Genomic DNA, 17,899 nt, shown 5'->3' on the forward strand with positions numbered 1-17,899 from the left:
AAAAATAATTAAATAAGTTACAAGTTCAACATTTTCAGCTCTTCTCAGTATAGAAATAAAGTTTAAAGATCCAAATTATAATCCTTCTTTAGCCATGGGTAGTTCATGCTGGGCTTTCCCAACAAGGGCTCAGTCCCTTATCCACCCTGCCTGGGTTGGGCTTGCTCTGTCCTCCCACCCGCACTGGACTTGATCTCCATGCTGCTGTCCCACCGTTACCTGCTATCTGGGCTCACCAACTGCTTCACCATAGGCTGCCAGAGTCCCACTGTGGGCACCCAGCCACTTCCATGATGCTGCTAATCTGCAGAGTTCTCCCTGGGCACACTAATTGCCTCATGGCAGACTACCAAATTCCTGCTCTGAATCCCCAGCCACTGCTGTCGCTGCTGCTGCCTCCATGACTCAGCTCTGTCCAGAAGGTAAGTGGAGGAAAAAAAAGCAATCCGAGCAGACAAAGCTCCAGCTCAGGAGACCTGCTCTACCACCATCTTGGATACCTACTAAGACAGAGATTGATTTGTTTTTGGAACAACGTTGTGTCGTTTTTGAATGTGCTTGATAGAGTCTGATCTTCTGTTGTAATTCTTATTCACACACGTTTATGGATGTTAGTTGAGGAGAGTATTGATACTGTTGTAATGTCTAATTGTGAAATACTGTTGACACCAATTATCTTGATTTATAGCTGACTAGCATGTAGTAAAATTATCCAAACATAAAAACATCAATAACGTCTTTTCATGTTGCTCTTCAACATCAAGTTTTTTTTAAACCTACTGAGTGGGTGTCGGTAGCAAAGCTAACATTTATTGCCCATTTAACTTGTACTTGAGATCATAGAATACATAGAATCTTTACAGTGTGTAAGAGGCTGTTTAGCCCATAGAGTTCATACCAACCCTCGGAAAAGCATCTCACCCAGACCCAGCTCTCTACCCTGTCCGTGTAACCCTGCATTTACCATGGTCAATCCAAGTAACCGATCTTTGGACTGTGGGAGGAAACTGGAGCACCTGGAGGAAACCCACGCAGACATTGGGAGAATAGGCAAACTCCCCAGAGAGAGCCATCCAAGGGTTGAATTGAACCTGGGTCCCTGATGCTGTGGCAGCAGTGCTAATTACTGACCTACTGTGCTGCCCCAATGATGGTGTTCAGCCATCTACTTGGAACCAATGGTGTCTCTTTTGGTGACGATGCTCCCATTGTGCTGTTTGATTTGACACCCTGAAACTTGCTACCTATGACAATAAAAGAATGGTAATATATTTCCAAGTTGGGCTTTTTAAAAAAATTCTGTCACGTGTGCGTCACTGGCTAGGCCAGCACTTGTTAACCATCCGTAATTTCCTTTGAGAAGGTGATGGTGAATTGCCTTCTCGCACTGCTGCAGTCCTTGTGGTGTGGGAACATCCACAGTGTTGTTAGGGAAAAAGTTTCAGGATTTTTGAACCAATGACATTGAAGGAACAGTGTATAATAATGGGAATTTAGAGGTGACATTTTGATGTGCCTGCTATGTTTGCCTTTCTATTTAGTAAATGTCATGGGTTTGGATAATACTGTTGAAGATGCTTTGGTAGTTGCTGTGGAGTACGTTTGAAGATATTGCTCAGAGCAAGATGATGGTTGAGGGAGTGAATGCTTTAAGGTCGTGGTAAGGCTGTTCTAGCAGGTGCTTTCTTCGAGGAGAAAGTGAGGTCTGCAGATGCTGGAGATCAAAGTTGAAACTTTATTGCTGGAACAGCACAGCAGGTCAGGCAGCATCCAGGGAACAGGAGATTCGACGTTTCGGGCACAGGCCCTTCTTCAGGAATGAGCAGAGAGTGTTCAGCAGGAGAAGATAAAAGGTAGGGAGGAGGGACTTGGAGGAGGGGAGTTGGAAATGTGATAGGTGGAAAGAGGTCAAGGTGAGGGTGATAGGTCGGAGTAGGGTGGAGGCGGAGAGGTCAAGAAGAAGACTGCAGGTCAGGAAGGCGGTGCCGGGCTGGAAGGATCCGGCTGAGACAAGGTGGGGGGAGGGGGGATGAAGAAACTGGTGAAGTCCAAGTTCATCCCCTGCGGTTGGAGGGTTCCCAGTCGGAAGATAAGACGCTCCTCCTCCGACCGTCGGGTTGTTGTGGTTTGGCGGTGGATGAGTCCAATGACCTGCATATCCTCGGTGGAGTGGGAGGGGGAGTTGAAATGCTGTGCCACAGGTTGGTTGGGTTGGTTCGTCCGGGTGGCCCAGAGGTGCTCCCTGAATCGCTCCGCAAGTAGGCGGCCTGTCTCCCCAATATAGAGGAGGCCACACCGGCTGCAGCGGATGCAGTAGATGATGTGGGTGGAGGTGCAGGTCAATCTGTGGCGGATATGGAAGTTTCCCTTGGGGCCTTGGAGAGAAGTGAGGGGGGAGGTGTGGGCGCAAGTGTTGCACCTCCTGCGGTTGCAAGGGAAGGTGCCGGGAGTGGTGGTTGGGTCGGTGGGGGGTGTGGATCTGACAAGGGAGTCGCGGAGGGAGTGGTCTCTACGGAAAGCTGATAGGGGAGGGGAGGGAAATATATCCTTGGTGCTGGGGTCTGTTTGGAGGTGGCGGAAGTGACGGCGGATGATGCGCTGTACATGGAGATTGGTGGGGTGGTAGGTGAGGACCAGTGGGGTTCTGTCCTGGTGGCGGTTGGAGGGGCGGGGCTCAAGGGCGGAGGAGCGGGAAGTGGAGGAGATGCGGTGGAGGGCACCGTCGACCACGTCGGGGGGGAAATTGCGGTCCTTGAAGAAGGAGGCCATCTGTGTTGTACGTATTTTGAACTGGTCCTCCTGGGAGCAGATGCGGCGGAGACGAAGGAATTGGGAGAATGGGATGGCGTTTTTACAGGGGGCAGGATGGGAGGAGGTGTAGTCCAGGTAGCTGTGGGAGTCGGTAGGTTTGTAGTAGATGTCCGTGTTGATTCGGTCGCCTGAGATAGAAACAGAAAGGTCTAGGAAGGGGAGGGAGGAGTCCGAGACTGTCCAGGTGAATTTGAGGTCGGGGTGGAAGGTGTTGGTGTAGTGGATAAACTGTTCAACCTCCTCGTGGGAGCACGAGGTAGCGCCGATACAGTCATCAATGTAGCGAAGAAAAAGATGGGGGGTGGGGCCAGTGTAGTTGCGGAAGATGGATTGTTCCACATACCCTACGAAGAGGCAGGCATAGCTGGGGCCCATGCGGGTGCCCATGGCTACTCCTTTTGTTTGGAGAAAGTGGGAGGATTGGAAAGAAAAGTTGTTCAGGGTGAGGACCAGTTCGGTCAGTCGAAGGAGGGTGTCGGTGGAAGGGTACTGGGTGGTACGGCGGGAAAGGAAGAAGCGGAGTGCTTTGAGTCCTTCGTGATGGGGGATGGAGATGTACAGGGACTGGATGGGGGGATGGAGGTGTACAGGGACTGGATGTCCCCATTAGTCCAAGAACTCCCCACCTACGTTCGTGACACCACCCACGCCCTCCACCTCCTCCAGGATTTCCGCTTCCCCGGTCCCCAACGCCTCATCTTCACCATGGACATCCAGTCCCTGTACACCTCCATCCCCCATCACGAAGGACTCAAAGCACTCCGCTTCTTCCTTTCCCGCCGTACCACCCAGTACCCTTCCACCGACACCCTCCTTCGACTGACCGAACTGGTCCTCACCCTGAACAACTTTTCTTTCCAATCCTCCCACTTTCTCCAAACAAAAGGAGTAGCCATGGGCACCCGCATGGGCCCCAGCTATGCCTGCCTCTTCGTAGGGTATGTGGAACAATCCATCTTCCGCAACTACACTGGCCCCACCCCCCATCTTTTTCTTCGCTACATTGATGACTGTATCGGCGCTACCTCGTGCTCCCACGAGGAGGTTGAACAGTTTATCCACTACACCAACACCTTCCACCCCGACCTCAAATTCACCTGGACAGTCTCGGACTCCTCCCTCCCCTTCCTAGACCTTTCTGTTTCTATCTCAGGCGACCGAATCAACACGGACATCTACTACAAACCTACCGACTCCCACAGCTACCTGGACTACACCTCCTCCCATCCTGCCCCCTGTAAAAACGCCATCCCATTCTCCCAATTCCTTCGTCTCCGCCGCATCTGCTCCCAGGAGGACCAGTTCAAAATACGTACAACACAGATGGCCTCCTTCTTCAAGGACCGCAATTTCCCCCCCGACGTGGTCGACGGTGCCCTCCACCGCATCTCCTCCACTTCCCGCTCCTCCGCCCTTGAGCCCCGCCCCTCCAACCGCCACCAGGACAGAACCCCACTGGTCCTCACCTACCACCCCACCAATCTCCATGTACAGCGCATCATCCGCCGTCACTTCCGCCACCTCCAAACAGACCCCAGCACCAAGGATATATTTCCCTCCCCTCCCCTATCAGCTTTCCGTAGAGACCACTCCCTCCGCGACTCCCTTGTCAGATCCACACCCCCCACCGACCCAACCACCACTCCCGGCACCTTCCCTTGCAACCGCAGGAGGTGCAACACTTGCGCCCACACCTCCCCCCTCACTTCTCTCCAAGGCCCCAAGGGAAACTTCCATATCCGCCACAGATTGACCTGCACCTCCACCCACATCATCTACTGCATCCGCTGCAGCCGGTGTGGCCTCCTCTATATTGGGGAGACAGGCCGCCTACTTGCGGAGCGATTCAGGGAGCACCTCTGGGCCACCCGGACGAACCAACCCAACCAACCTGTGGCACAGCATTTCAACTCCCCCTCCCACTCCACCGAGGATATGCAGGTCATTGGACTCATCCACCGCCAAACCACAACAACCCGACGGTCGGAGGAGGAGCGTCTTATCTTCCGACTGGGAACCCTCCAACCGCAGGGGATGAACTTGGACTTCACCAGTTTCTTCATCCCCCCTCCCCCCACCTTGTCTCAGCCGGATCCTTCCAGCCCGGCACCGCCTTCCTGACCTGCAGTCTTCTTCTTGACCTCTCCGCCTCCACCCTACTCCGACCTATCACCCTCACCTTGACCTCTTTCCACCTATCACATTTCCAACTCCCCTCCTCCAAGTCCCTCCTCCCTACCTTTTATCTTCTCCTGCTGAACACTCTCTGCTCATTCCTGAAGAAGGGCCTGTGCCCGAAACGTCGAATCTCCTGTTCCCTGGATGCTGCCTGACCTGCTGTGCTGTTCCAGCAATAAAGTTTCAACTAGCAGGTGCTTTGTCTTGGTTAGCATTGAGCTTCTTGAATGTAGCTGAGATTATATTCATCCTGACTGACTGAATATTCCATCACATTCCTGACTTGTGCCTTGTAGATAATAGAAAGGCTTTGGAGAGTCTGGAAGTGAGTGACAAACTCAGTGTAAGCAGTCTCTGACCTTGTTTAGCAGCTGCAGAATTGATGTGACTGGTGTAGTAATGGTTCTGTTTATTCGTATTTCTTTGAATCCCCACTATCATTATTCTATCATAATATCAAGGTGAAACGATGAGAAACTCTGGTTGGAAATGGCTATTAACTGCACTTAAAAATGTGTTGCTGGAAAAGCGCAGCAGGTTAGGCAGCATCAAAGGAACAGGAGAATCAATGTTTCGGGCATTAGCCCTTATTAACTGCACTTGTATGGCATGAATGTTACTTGTTGTTTATCATCCCAAGCCTGATTATTTCCCAGGTTTTGTTGTATCTGTTCAAAAATGCTTCATTATCTGAGGAATTATGAGCGGAACTGAATAGTTGCATCATCAGTGAAAACCACCACATCTGAATTTATCAAAAGAAGGTTATTGATGAAGCAGCTGAAGATGTTTTTTACTATGTTATATGTGTGGATAAAATTCTCTGCCCCTGAATCAAGTGGCCCAGGTTCAGGTCCCATCTGCTCCAGATATGCGTCATGACATATCTGAACAGGTTGATTACAAGTATCTTAATTGGGATTAAAATTAGAGTTCTTGTGGCATAGTGGTAATATCTCAGCCCCTGGAGGCTCATGTTCAATTCTCATCTGCTGTAGTGGTGTGATATAACATTTCTGAATAGTTTGATAAAAATATCTCTGGGAATAAAATACCTTCCTAAGTTTCATTGTGACATAAATTATTATTGTTGGTGCATAGAAATGCACATTTACTCTTTTGACCTTGCATGGGTTTTTCTGATGAACCAAGTGTTTTTGAAGCTTTTCCAAATAAGTAAACAGGAGCATACCATTTCTGCTGAAATGAATCTGCTGTTTGGGTGGCATGGTGACTCAGTGGTTATTACTCCTTCTCACAATGCCAAGGACATGGGCTCAATTCCAACCTTGGGTGACTGTACAGCATTTGCGCATTCCCCCTGTGTCAGTGTGGGTTTCCTCCCACAGTTCAAAGATGTGCAAGTTAAGTGGATTGGCCATGTTAAATTGCTCAGGAAGTGAAATAGCCATGCTAATATGTGCGCTGGGCCTGGGTTGGATGCTCTTTGGAGGATCAGTGTGAACTTGATGGGCCGATTGGCCTCTGCACATTCTCATGGATTCTATAATTTTGTGTAATGTGTTGTATAGAGAGGAAAGTACAGATCCTGTATTTCTAAAAGAATGCAATAGTTCTTATGGAATTGTACCAAAGCTGGTAGTACTGCACTTTAATTTGCGACAGTATTTTTCTCATGCTTTGCGACTGAGGGAAGATATTAAACAAAAGGCATGTTTAAAGTAGCAATTTACTTCAGCTGTCCTTGCATGTCTTTAGGAGAAGTAGCAGCAAAGTAAGAGTGGAGGCACAGAGATTGTTCACAGCTCTTTTATACATAGGATAGTGTGAGGGGTGACTGATGAGTGAAGGGAAAAAACATCACATCTTGAAGAAAACAAAATCAACTTGAGTTCGTAAGTTTTGTGTCTGTTATAATCTATATGTCAATCACTTCATTTTGGTTTTCATTCTAAGTACTACTGGCAGGCAACATCTGTTGGGTATTTTTAGAACTAAAATTTTCATTTTGCATTATTATCTTATTATCTGCTTAGGGGGATTTTCGGTCGCACAAAAATAGCAGAGAATACTGATTTTAAGATCATTTTGTTTTTTACAAAATGAGTATCATAACTGTGGATAATCACTGGAGTGTGCTTAGTGTTTTGCAACTGAGTAATTTGATTTTCTTTTAGTTTTTTAGTTATGTCTCTCAACATCTAAATTTAACCTATTTATTTAACATTTTGCTACCTTAAAACTGAGTTTGTATTTATACTAAGTTATTATCTGATTTTTAAAAATACTATATGTCTGAAATATATGTTCTCATCGAAAATTATTGGTATTCTCCAAAATGAAGTTGGGCTGAGAGACAGCATTATCAATTCACAAGGTTCCATGCTTTCTTTTCTTCTATATTTAAATTTACCTCTGAATTTCCAAGCATCTGATAGAAACTCATTAAACACCTTTTTGTGTAAAATTCACTTTAAGTGGAGTGGAAGGAAATGAAAATTGATTGGGTAGACTGCCCACATATGTAAACATTTCCTGTGATTGCATGCAGGACATGTGACATACATATAAAATGAATGTATCTGTAAAGGCTTTTCAATGTACAGTAAAGTTAATCCATTCCAGGACACGGTTCGCGAACCGAAAAGTTCGCAAACTGAATCAATTTTTCCCATTGCTCGGATAGCGTAAGAATGCTTGGATGGCTGTTCACCGCGCACGCGTCAAAGACGAACTGAATGAGATCACGCGGGGCCCAAGAGCTTTTGCGTTCAACAAGCGCGTAGCAAAGCAGAACAATGAAACCACGTGGTTGCACACGGGCTTTTTGTATTCGTACCTTGAATTTCATATGTATGTTGAAGCAAAATTTTATATACAATCCTGTTCGTAAACCGATTTGTTCGTGAACGGTGTCGTTCGTATGTCGAGGCGCTATTGTATCAGATCCTGGGTGATTTTTGTTGGGATTGGCAGGCAGCCATTCTTGCAGTTGCAAGGCTCGAAGTGACAGGGTATGCTTACTCAAAGTTTCCAAATGCCTGAGAACCTGTTTTCTCTTGGGCTGCTGGAAAGGCTTGAGTGGAAATGAACAGGAGGAGGAAAGAAAGGTTAGTCAACTTAGTGCATTGCAGATTATTTGCCAAATGTCAGCTTTGCTTGTTTGGTAGCATTTCTGCTTGATTTAGAAGCTGATAGGTTTAAACTACCCTTTCATGATTTGAGCACATAATTTAAACAGGCATTTCAATGTTGTATTTAAGGAGTGATGCAGTTTTGGAGATGTTAGACAAGATTTTACTATCATCAGTGAATAAATAGTGTCTGCCACTCAGCACATTTACATTTGCCCATGGACTTCAGGAATTTTGTGATGAGAGTTTGCTGCGATAAGAAAGCCAGGTTGGTGTAATATCCTCTGTAGGTAAATGGGCCATATAGTTGGGTATCTCTCTTTATGCTCAGATCGAAGAATTGTTAACTGCAGTGCAAAGTCTAAATCAGAAAATGTCAGAATATTTAAATGGAATAGCAATGAGAACTAAAAGCCAGAAGGTGAAAATAATTTAGTTTCTTTTAAACCTCCATCATTAATAAATATTTAAGAGAAAAACTCTACACATATTAATATTCAGTGCCAGAAAGGTTGCTTGGCACTAATAAAGGCACTCTGATGCAGTTAAAAATGACCTTGTGCTAAAAGGGACAATCATTTCTTTTCGTATGTTTAGATTATAACACAAGTACAGCAAATTCATGCCATTCCAATTTTTTTCAATCTTCAGAGTCTCAGCAAGATACCCACAATGTTTTTGCATAAGCAGAGCTGTTCTGACACTGCTGCTTTATTCAACTTTTCCCATTTTTTTGGGGTTGCCACACGACTGCTGGAAGATCTTTTTCTGTCTCCTCCTGTTAGTTATGGATTCCTCATTCAATCCTGCTGCCTGTAAGTCTTTTGCCACCACATCCTTTCATCAGATCGTAGGCCTTTTCTCTTTTTATTAGTTGAACATTCAGTTTGGATAATTTTTCTTTCTTCAGTACTCTCAAATGCTTCATTGATTCCTTGATCTGCTGGATGCTGATTTTTGACTTATTTTTCATCAGCATTTCATTTGTGTTCAGTCACTGTACCTCCTTTTTGATTTCTTTTAAAAGTTCATTCATGGGATGCCGGCATTACTGGCTCACAGCACTTATTGCCCATCCCTAATCGCTCAATGTAGTTAAGAGCCAACCACATTGGTGTGGGCCTGGAGTCACATGTAGGCCAGACCAGGTAAGAATGGCAGTTTCCTCCCCTAAAGGACATTAGTGAACCAGATGGGTTTTGCTGATAATCGGCACTGGATTCCTGGTCATCATCAGACTCATAATTCTAGATTTAAAAAAAAAAAATTGAATTCAAATTCCACTCTCTGCCATGGCAGGATTCGATCCTGGATTCACAGAACGTTACCTGGGTCTCACGATTAATAGTCCAGTGATAATACCACTATGCTTCCCTACTGCCCAAACGTCTGCACTATATAAGACCACTTCAAAGCTACCATATAGATTCTTCCTTTTAATTTTCAGCAATAATTTTCTATCACACAAAGCTGCACTCCAAATAAAGCTAATCTGTTGCTTATTTTTCTTCTCCATACTGAACCAAGATACTTGAAACTACTCACTTTTTTTTTCAAAGTTTTCAACTCGCAATCCTCTTGCCTAAATTAAATTTGGCAGGCTAGCTCACACAGCAGCATCCTGGTTTAGCCTTTGAAATGTGCAGGTTGTCACCCAAGGTGATTGTTAAAACTGCACTCAAATAACTGAGAGTGTTGATATCCTTGCCATTATCGTTAACATTCAGCTGTTGTCTTTCTGCTGAGATGTTTAGGTGACAATTCTGCTTGCTTACATCAGAGGAGTCAAAACGTGTGGTATTGGAAAAGCACAGCAGGTCAAGCAGCATCTGAGGAGCAGGAGAGTCGACGTTTCAAGCATAAGCCTATCAAAGGCAAGCAGTTACTCCCAGTGTCTGACTACCACAAATAACTGGCTATTAATCTTATTTATTATTGATGGGACTTCTCTGTCTGTTTGCGAGTTGGTTGCTGTAATTGCATACCTTACATTACCTGTACTTCTAAAGCAGTTTCAAAGAATTTCAATGAAAAATCACTGTATTAAAACTTCAGTTCTTTCTCTGTTTCCACATGCTGCCATGCCTGCTCAATATTCACATCATGAAATGTTTCCAACAAAAAAAAAGTGGTTGTGAACTGCTGAGGTGTGACATGAAAAAAAGCACCGTGGAAGTGCGGGTTCATTTTTTTTTCCTATTGTTAAGATTTAAGATAAAACTAGCAGAAGAATTGATTATCTGCATGCTGACTGAATGGGGAGTGGACAAAGATGATGGGGTTACAAACATTGTAAACTTAAAATTGGGCCAGAGATGTGAAAAGCTGTAATTTATAGAGACACAACAAATCCTATTTACATTAGTAACTACACCCTCAACCTTTTAAATTTAGATTTAAAATCTAAATTTCAGCCAGTCGATGGTAATGAAAGCATTGCTTCAGTTTGATGTCCTACAGCATGGAGACAGGCGCTTTTGTGCAAACTGGTCCATGCTGAACAAAATGTCCATCCACATCCACCCCATTTTGCGGCACTTGGCCCATATTCTTCTAAACCTTTCCTACCCATGTATTTGTCCAAATGCCTTTTAAATGTTGTTAATGTACACGCCTCAACCACATCTGCTGGCAGCTTATTCCATATGCAAACCACCCTCTGTGTAAAAAAAAAAAAAATGCCCCTTAGGTTCCCTTTTATTCTTTCCCCCCTAATCTTAAACTAATGCCCTTTAGTCTTCGATTCCCTAACCCTTGGAAAAAGACTGAGTGCATTCGCCCTATCCATGCCTCTCATGATCTTATACACTTTGTTTTTATTGAAAAAGTTTTTTATTTTTACAAAATCATAAAAATACAAAAGCTAGTATATCAATCTTATATTACAAAAACATTAATAATAAACTACTAACTACTATACAAAACAAATCAAAACCATCTCAAAGGTATGGAACAATCTTTTTATGTTATAATTTGAGAACTAATTGAATTTAGCAAATTAGTTTAAATTAGCTTAACTTAATCTAGGCTAAGTTAGGTTAATTTAGTAGAAGTCGAACTAGACAAAATCAATTTAAATTTGATTTGAGTTGACTTGACTTAAATTACATCACCCTGCGCACCTCCAGGAAAGCTCCCGTCCACGGGAGCATCAACTATTATACACATATTTATCCAAGCCTTCTCCACCCCCAACGCCCCCAGACCACCAAACCTAGCCCTCAGTTATGTAAAGGCCCTAGTTAATATGGCTGACAAGTCCGTGTCTATGTAATTTAATAGATTAGTTCTGTTTTCTGGTGCACCGCATTTGTAAGAAAATCAGGGGAACATGCACCATCACTAATCTACGCAAGCCAATTAGACCTGGGGGCTTTTCTGAGGTTCAGCTCATGAAAATGTTCTTCCTAGCGCAATACGTAAGAATGTTGAATAATCTCTTTCCATATTCATCTCGTGAAGGCAGATTCGGCCATCCCAAAAGGAGGGATACCGGATCCACCCTAACTTCAATTCCCAGGATCTCTTCTACCTCATTCACTATGGCATCCCAGTACCTCCAAATCTTATGGCACAACCACAGGCAATGTGTCAGGGTCTCAGTGCTCACTTTACATTTATGGCAACCTGGAGATGCTCCTTTCTTGAATTTTGCTAATCGTTCCGGGGTCATATGGACTCTGCAGAGAATCTTAAATTGCATAGCCTGCGCTTTATTGCATATAGAGACCTTTTTTCACGTTCCCCCATATGTCCTCCCATGCTTCAGATGAATCTATCCGTAGTTCCTGATTCCAGACTCCATAAAGTCTTTCATTTCTTCCAGGGTGCATCCTCTCTGTAAATGATATGGAGTACTGACCAAAATATTTTCTGTGCAGCAGAGCAGACTTCTCTCTGTGTCGGACTGGTAGGTCTGAGTTAAAAGCATGGTCTTTCTCTGTACATAATCCCTGATCTGAAAATAACGGATGAGGTCCCTACTGGGTAGCTCATACTTGTGACTTAACTGGTCATAAGACATCATGATCTCTCCTTCAAATAGGTCTTCCAGACAAGAGATTCGCTTGACCTCCCATGCTTTAAAGCCAGAACCCCCTGCCGCTGCCGCCAATACCCTGTGGAAGTTGCCCTTGGTAAATTTAATAAGAGGGTGCCTATGACGTCAAATGAAGGATCCAAGCCAACCATTGAGCCTCCGCAGCACTTGTCTGGGCAACAATAACAGGAGCATTCTCATGGGATATAGTAGCCGAGGAAGAACATTAATTTTAATCGGGGCTATTCGGCCTAACCATGATATTGGTAACTCCTCCCATCGCTGAAGATCTTGTTTTATCATTTCAAACAATTGCACAAAATTAGCTCTTTACAGCTGGTGGAAAGGGGGGTAGTAAAAATACCCAAATAAAGAAAACCTTTTTGCGACTACTGGAAACGGAATTGTGTTCCATCCTCCAGGTCAGGCACTCCCTACAAGACCTCCACAGATGTGACTTCCAATTTTGTTAAATTAATCTAATATCCCGAGAACATGCCGAATAAGTTAATCTTCTGTATTAACTGCAATACAGACTTTTCTGGGTGAGCCAGAAAGAGAAAAACATCATCAGTATAAAGAGTAATTTTGTGCTCTCCCATTCCTACCTTTTGAGGCAACAATTTGAGAGTCCTTCCAAATTGTCTCCGCCGGCGGTTTGATTACTAAAGTGAATAGCAATGGCGAGAGAGTGCACTTTTATTGGTTGCTTCTCTCAATGCTAAAATTATCTGATTTTACGACGTTTGTAACGACTGCTGCCATATGGTCGTTATACAGCACCACCATCACCCACTTAGCAAACCCCCCCCCCCCCCCCCGGCCAAAGTCTTCCAGGGCACCAGAAAGATATGGTCACTCCACCTGGTCAAATGCCTTTTTTGTGTTCAAAGAGACCACCAACCTGGAGTTGACCTCTACTGACATATCTGTACTATACTCAGCACGCTCCTGATATTAGGGGTCGTAACTCTTCTAATAATAAAATCTGTTGGGTCTTCCTTTATGGTAGTGGGCAACACCTTCTCCAAAGTCAAAGCTAACATTTTAAACAGGATTTTGAAATTTACATTCAGCAATGAGATAGGTCAATACAAGGCACAGTCCTCAGGATCTTTCCCCCCCTTTAAAGTAAGGGAAATATTGGCTTCTCTTAGAGCGTGCAGAAAGCAACCATGGCTGTATGAATGATTGTACATACCCAATTTTGCTGAGTCAAAATTGTAAACAGGTCTTCCATGGTTAAAGCGCAATACTGCCGGGTACCTCACAGAGTATTGGATATTCAGATCTCTCGACCACCTCCTGACTTCATCATCAAAAGATTTCCTCTTCTTGACTATAGTCTTGGGAAAACCTAACTTTTGACCCCTTGCACACCAGAGCCTGAGAGTCATTTAACTTGGGTTATGGTGCAGTGTCCAGCACAGCAGACCTGTCAGATTGCCACCATCTTGGATCCCCCCCATCTTATACACTTCTATAAGATTCCCCCTCAGTCTCCTACTCGCTAAAGAAAAGAAGTCCTAGCTTGTCCAAGCTTTCCCTATAACTCAGATCATTGAGTCCTGGGAACATCCATATAGATTTCTACTGCAGTCTTTCCAGTTTAATGACATCCTTCCTAAAGCAAGGTGACCAAAACTGAACGCAACACTCCAAGTGCAGCCTCACCAACGTCATGTACAACTGCAACATAACTTCCCAACTTCTAGACTCTCTGCCCTGACTGATGAAGGCCACTGTGCCAAAAGCCGCCTTCTCTGCCCTGTCTACCTGTGATTCTACTTTCAGCAAACTGTGCACCTGAACTCCAAGGTCCCTCTGTTCCACTGCAATTCTTAAGGCCCTCCAATTCACCAGGAAACTCCTACTTGATCTGATTTTCCAAAATGCAAGGCCTCACACTTAGCTATATTAAACTCCATTTGCCATTTTCCCAGCTGATCAAAGTCCTCCTGCAATTTCTGATAACCTTCCTCACTATCCACGATACCATTTATTTGTGTCATCTGCAAACTTACCAGTCATGCCTTGTATACTCTCATCCAGATAATTAATAGAGATAACAAACAGTAATGGGCCCAGCACTAACCCTTGCGACACTCCACTAGTCATAGCGTTCCAGTCTGACAAGCATCCTTCTATTATCCTCTGCTTCCTACCACCAGGCCAATTGTGTGTCCAATTTGCAAGCTTGCCCTCGAATCCATGCAATCCAACCTTCCAGAGCAGCCTACCATGTGGAACCTTATCATAGTCTATATGGATTTCAGTAAAGCCTATGTCTACCGCCCTGCCTTCGTCAACCTTCCTGGTCACTTCTTCGAAGAACTCTAACAAATTTTAGAGGCATGGTTCCCACTCAGAACCATACTGACTACTCCTAATCAAGCCCCATCTTTCCAAATGCATGTCTATCTTATCTCAGAATCTTCTCAAGTAACTTACTTCCATAGATGTTGGCCTTACTGGTCCATAATTCCTAGATTTTTCTTGCAGCCCTTCCTGAATAAGGTCACAACATTCGCTACCTTCTAGTCTTCCGGGACCTCACCCGTGACTAACGGTGATGCAAAAATATCAGCAATTTCCTCTCCAATCTCTTGCAGTGTTCTTGGATACATCTGGTCAGGACCAGGAGATTTACCCACCTTCATACATTTTAATATGTCCAACACCACCTCTACTGTGATATGGACTGTCCCCAGCATGTCACCACTAACTTTCCCAAGTTTCCAAATCTTCATGCCTTTCTCCACGGTACATTTCTCCAGAGGAGAAATATTCTTAGGGCACCTTGCCCATCTCCTGCGATTCTACACATACATGTCCAGTTTGGTCCATGAGGGGTCCTATTTTCTGTCTGTGTCTCCCCCACCCCACCCCTCCCCACCGTCTCCCTCATCCCCCCGTCTCCCCCCCGTCTCCCCTCTGTCTCTCTCCCCCCCCCCCTGTCTCTCTCCCACACCCCCCGTCTCTCTCTCCACCCCCCCCGTCTCTCTCCCCCCCATCTCTCCCCTCCCTGTCTCTCTCCCCCCCCACCTGTCTCTCCCCCCCCCCGTCTCTCCCCTCCACCCTATCTCTCCCCCCGCCCTCTGTCTCCCCCCCCCCCCCGTCTCTCCCCTCCACCCTATCTCTCCCCCCGCCCTCTGTCTCTCCCCCCCCCCTTTCTCCCCCCCTTTTCTCCCCCCCCCCCGTTTCTCCCCCCCGTCTCCCCCCCTCTGTCTCTCCCCCACCCCCCTGTCTCCCCACCCCGTCTCTCTCCCCCCCGTCTCCCCCCCCCGTCTCCCCCCCCGTCTCTTCCCCCCCCCCCCGTCTCTTCCCCCGCTACTCTTCCCCCCCACTGTCTCTTCTCCCCCCCCGTCTCTTCCCCCCCCCCCGTCTCTCCCCCCCCCTGTCCCCCCCCCCCCCCCGTCTCCCCCCCCCCCCCGTCTCTCCCCCCCCGTCTCTCTCCCCCCCCCGTCTCTCCCCCCCCCCGTCTCTCCCCCCCCCGTCTCCCCCCCCCGTCTCTCCCCCCCCCGTCTCTCCCCCCCCCCGTCTCTCCCCCCCCCCCCGTCTCCCCCCCCCCCCCCCGTCTCTCCCCCCCCCGTCTCTCCCCCCCGTCTCTTCCCCCCCCCCCCCGTCTCTTCTCCCCCCCCCCCCCCGTCTCTCTCCCCCCCGTCTCTCCTCCCCCCCCGTCTCTCCCCCCCCCCGTCTCTTCCCCCCCCCCCGTCTCTTCCCCCCACTGTCTCTTCTCCCCCCCCACTGTCTCTTCTCCCCCCCCACTGTCTCTTCTCCCCCCCGTCTCTCTCCCCCCCCTGTCTCTTCTCCCCCCCCCTTTGTCTCTCCCCCCCCTCTGTCTCCCCCCCCCCCGTCTCTCCTCCCCCCCCCCCCCGTCTCTCCTCCCCCCCCCCGTCTCTCCTCCCCCCCCCCCGTCTTTCCCCCCCCCCCGTCTTTCCCCCCCCCCCGTCTTTCCCCCCCCCCGTCTTTCCCCCCCCCCGTCTCTTCCCCCCCCCCCTGTCTCTTCCCCCCCCCCTGTCTCTTCCCCCCCCCCTGTCTCTTCCCCCCCCCTGTCTCTTCCCCCCCCCTGTCTCTTCCCCCCCCGTCTCTTCCCCCCCACTGTCTCTTCTCCCCCCCGTCTCTCTCCCCCCCCTGTCTCTTCTCCCCCCCCGTCTCTTCCCCCCCCCCGTCTCTTCCCCCACACTGTGTCTTTCCCCCCCCCCCGTCTCTCTTCCTCCCCCCCTCTGTCTCTCCCCCCCCCTCTGTCTCTCCCCCCCCCTCTGTCTCTCCCCCCCCCTCTGTCTCTCCCCCCCCCTCTGTCTCTCCCCCCCCCCCTCTGTCTCTCCCCCCCCCCCGTCTTCCCCCCCCCCTGTCTCTCCCCCCCCCCCCCTGTCTCTCCCCCCCCCCCCTGTCTCTCTCCCCCCCCCCCCTGTCTCTCTCCCCCCCCCCTCTGTCTCTCCCCCCCCTCTGTCTCTCCCCCCCCTCTGTCTCTCCCCCCCCCTGTCTCTCCCCCCCCCCCCCTGTCTCTCCCCCCCCCCCGTCTCTCCCCCCCCCCCCTGTCTCTCCCCCCCCCCCTGTCTCTCCCCCCCCCCCTGTCTCTCCCCCCCCCCTGTCTCTCCCCCCCCCCTGTCTCTCCCCCCCCCCCGTCTCTCCCCCCCCTCTGTCTCTCCCCCCCCCCTCTGTCTCTCCCCCCCCCCCCTCTGTCTCTCCCCCCCCTCTCTTTCCCACCCCCTTTGTCTCTCCCCCCCCCGTCTCTCCTTCCCCCCCCCCGTCTCTCCTCCCCCCCCCCCCCGTCTCTCCTCCCCCCCGTCTCTTCCCCCCCCCCCGTCTCTTCCCCCCCCCCCTGTCTCTTCTCCCCCCCCCCCCCCTGTCTCTTCCCCCCCTCTGTCTCTTCCCCCCCCCTCTGTCTCTTCCCCCCCCGTCTCTCCCCACCCCTGCGTCTCCCCCCCCCGCGTCTCTCCCCCCCGCGTCTCTCCCCCCCCGCGTCTCTCCCCCCCGCGTCTCTCCCCCCCCGCGTCTCTCCCCCCCGCGTCTCTCCCCCCCCGCGTCTCTCCCCCCCCCGCGTCTCTCCCCCCCGCGTCTCTCCCCCCCCGCGTCTCTCCCCCCCCGCGTCTCTCCCCCCCGCGTCTCTCCCCCCCGCGTCTCTTCCCCCCCCGCGTCTCTCCCCCCCGCGTCTCTCCCCCCCGCGTCTCTCCCCCCCGCGTCTCTCCCCCCCGCGTCTCTCCCCCCCGCGTCTCTCCCCCCCCGCGTCTCTCCCCCCCCGCGTCTCTCCCCCCCCGCGTCTCTCCCCCCCCGCGTCTCTCCTCCCCCCCGCGTCTCTCCCCCCCCGCGTCTCTCCCCCCCGCGTCTCTCCCCCCCCGCGTCTCTCCCCCCCGCGTCTCTCCCCCCCGCGTCTCTCCCCCCCCCGCGTCTCTCCCCCCCCGCGTCTCTCCCCCCCCGCGTCTCTCCCCCCCCGCGTCTCTCCCCCCCCGCGTCTCTCCCCCCCCGCGTCTCTCCCCCCCCGCGTCTCTCCCCCCCCGCGTCTCTCCCCCCCCGCGTCTCTCCCCCCCCCCGTCTCTCCCCCCCCGCGTCTCTCCCCCCCGCGTCTCTCCCCCCCCGCGTCTCTCCCCCCCCGCGTCTCTCCCCCCCCGCGTCTCTCCCCCCCGCGTCTCTCCCCCCCCGCGTCTCTCCCCCCGTCTCCCCCCCGCGTCTCTCCCCCCCCGCGTCTCTCCCCCCCCGCGTCTCTCCCCCCCCCGCGTCTCTCCCCCCCCGCGTCTCTCCCCCCCCCGCGTCTCTCCCCCCCCGTCCGTCTCTC

At 49.7% G+C, this 17,899-nt stretch overlaps 1 protein-coding gene and 1 long non-coding RNA gene across 3 annotated transcripts in view; both read left to right on the plus strand.

The window, feature by feature from the left end:
* arid3a (AT-rich interaction domain 3A) overlaps nt 1–17,899 on the plus strand; it is a 109,766-nt gene that overhangs the window by 38,503 nt on the left and 53,364 nt on the right. The window lies entirely within an intron of this gene.
* On the plus strand, nt 476–9,965 carry LOC148142523 (uncharacterized). The gene is made up of 3 exons (XR_015751852.1): nt 476–1,678; nt 5,184–6,845; nt 9,839–9,965. It is a non-coding gene; the product is annotated as an uncharacterized LOC148142523 (long non-coding RNA).

The sequence above is a fragment of the Chiloscyllium plagiosum genome, unplaced genomic scaffold (genome assembly GCF_037043375.1).
Source record: "Chiloscyllium plagiosum isolate Xiang-an unplaced genomic scaffold, Cpla_swu_hap1 HiC_scaffold_28, whole genome shotgun sequence".
Taxonomy (NCBI): domain Eukaryota; kingdom Metazoa; phylum Chordata; class Chondrichthyes; order Orectolobiformes; family Hemiscylliidae; genus Chiloscyllium; species Chiloscyllium plagiosum.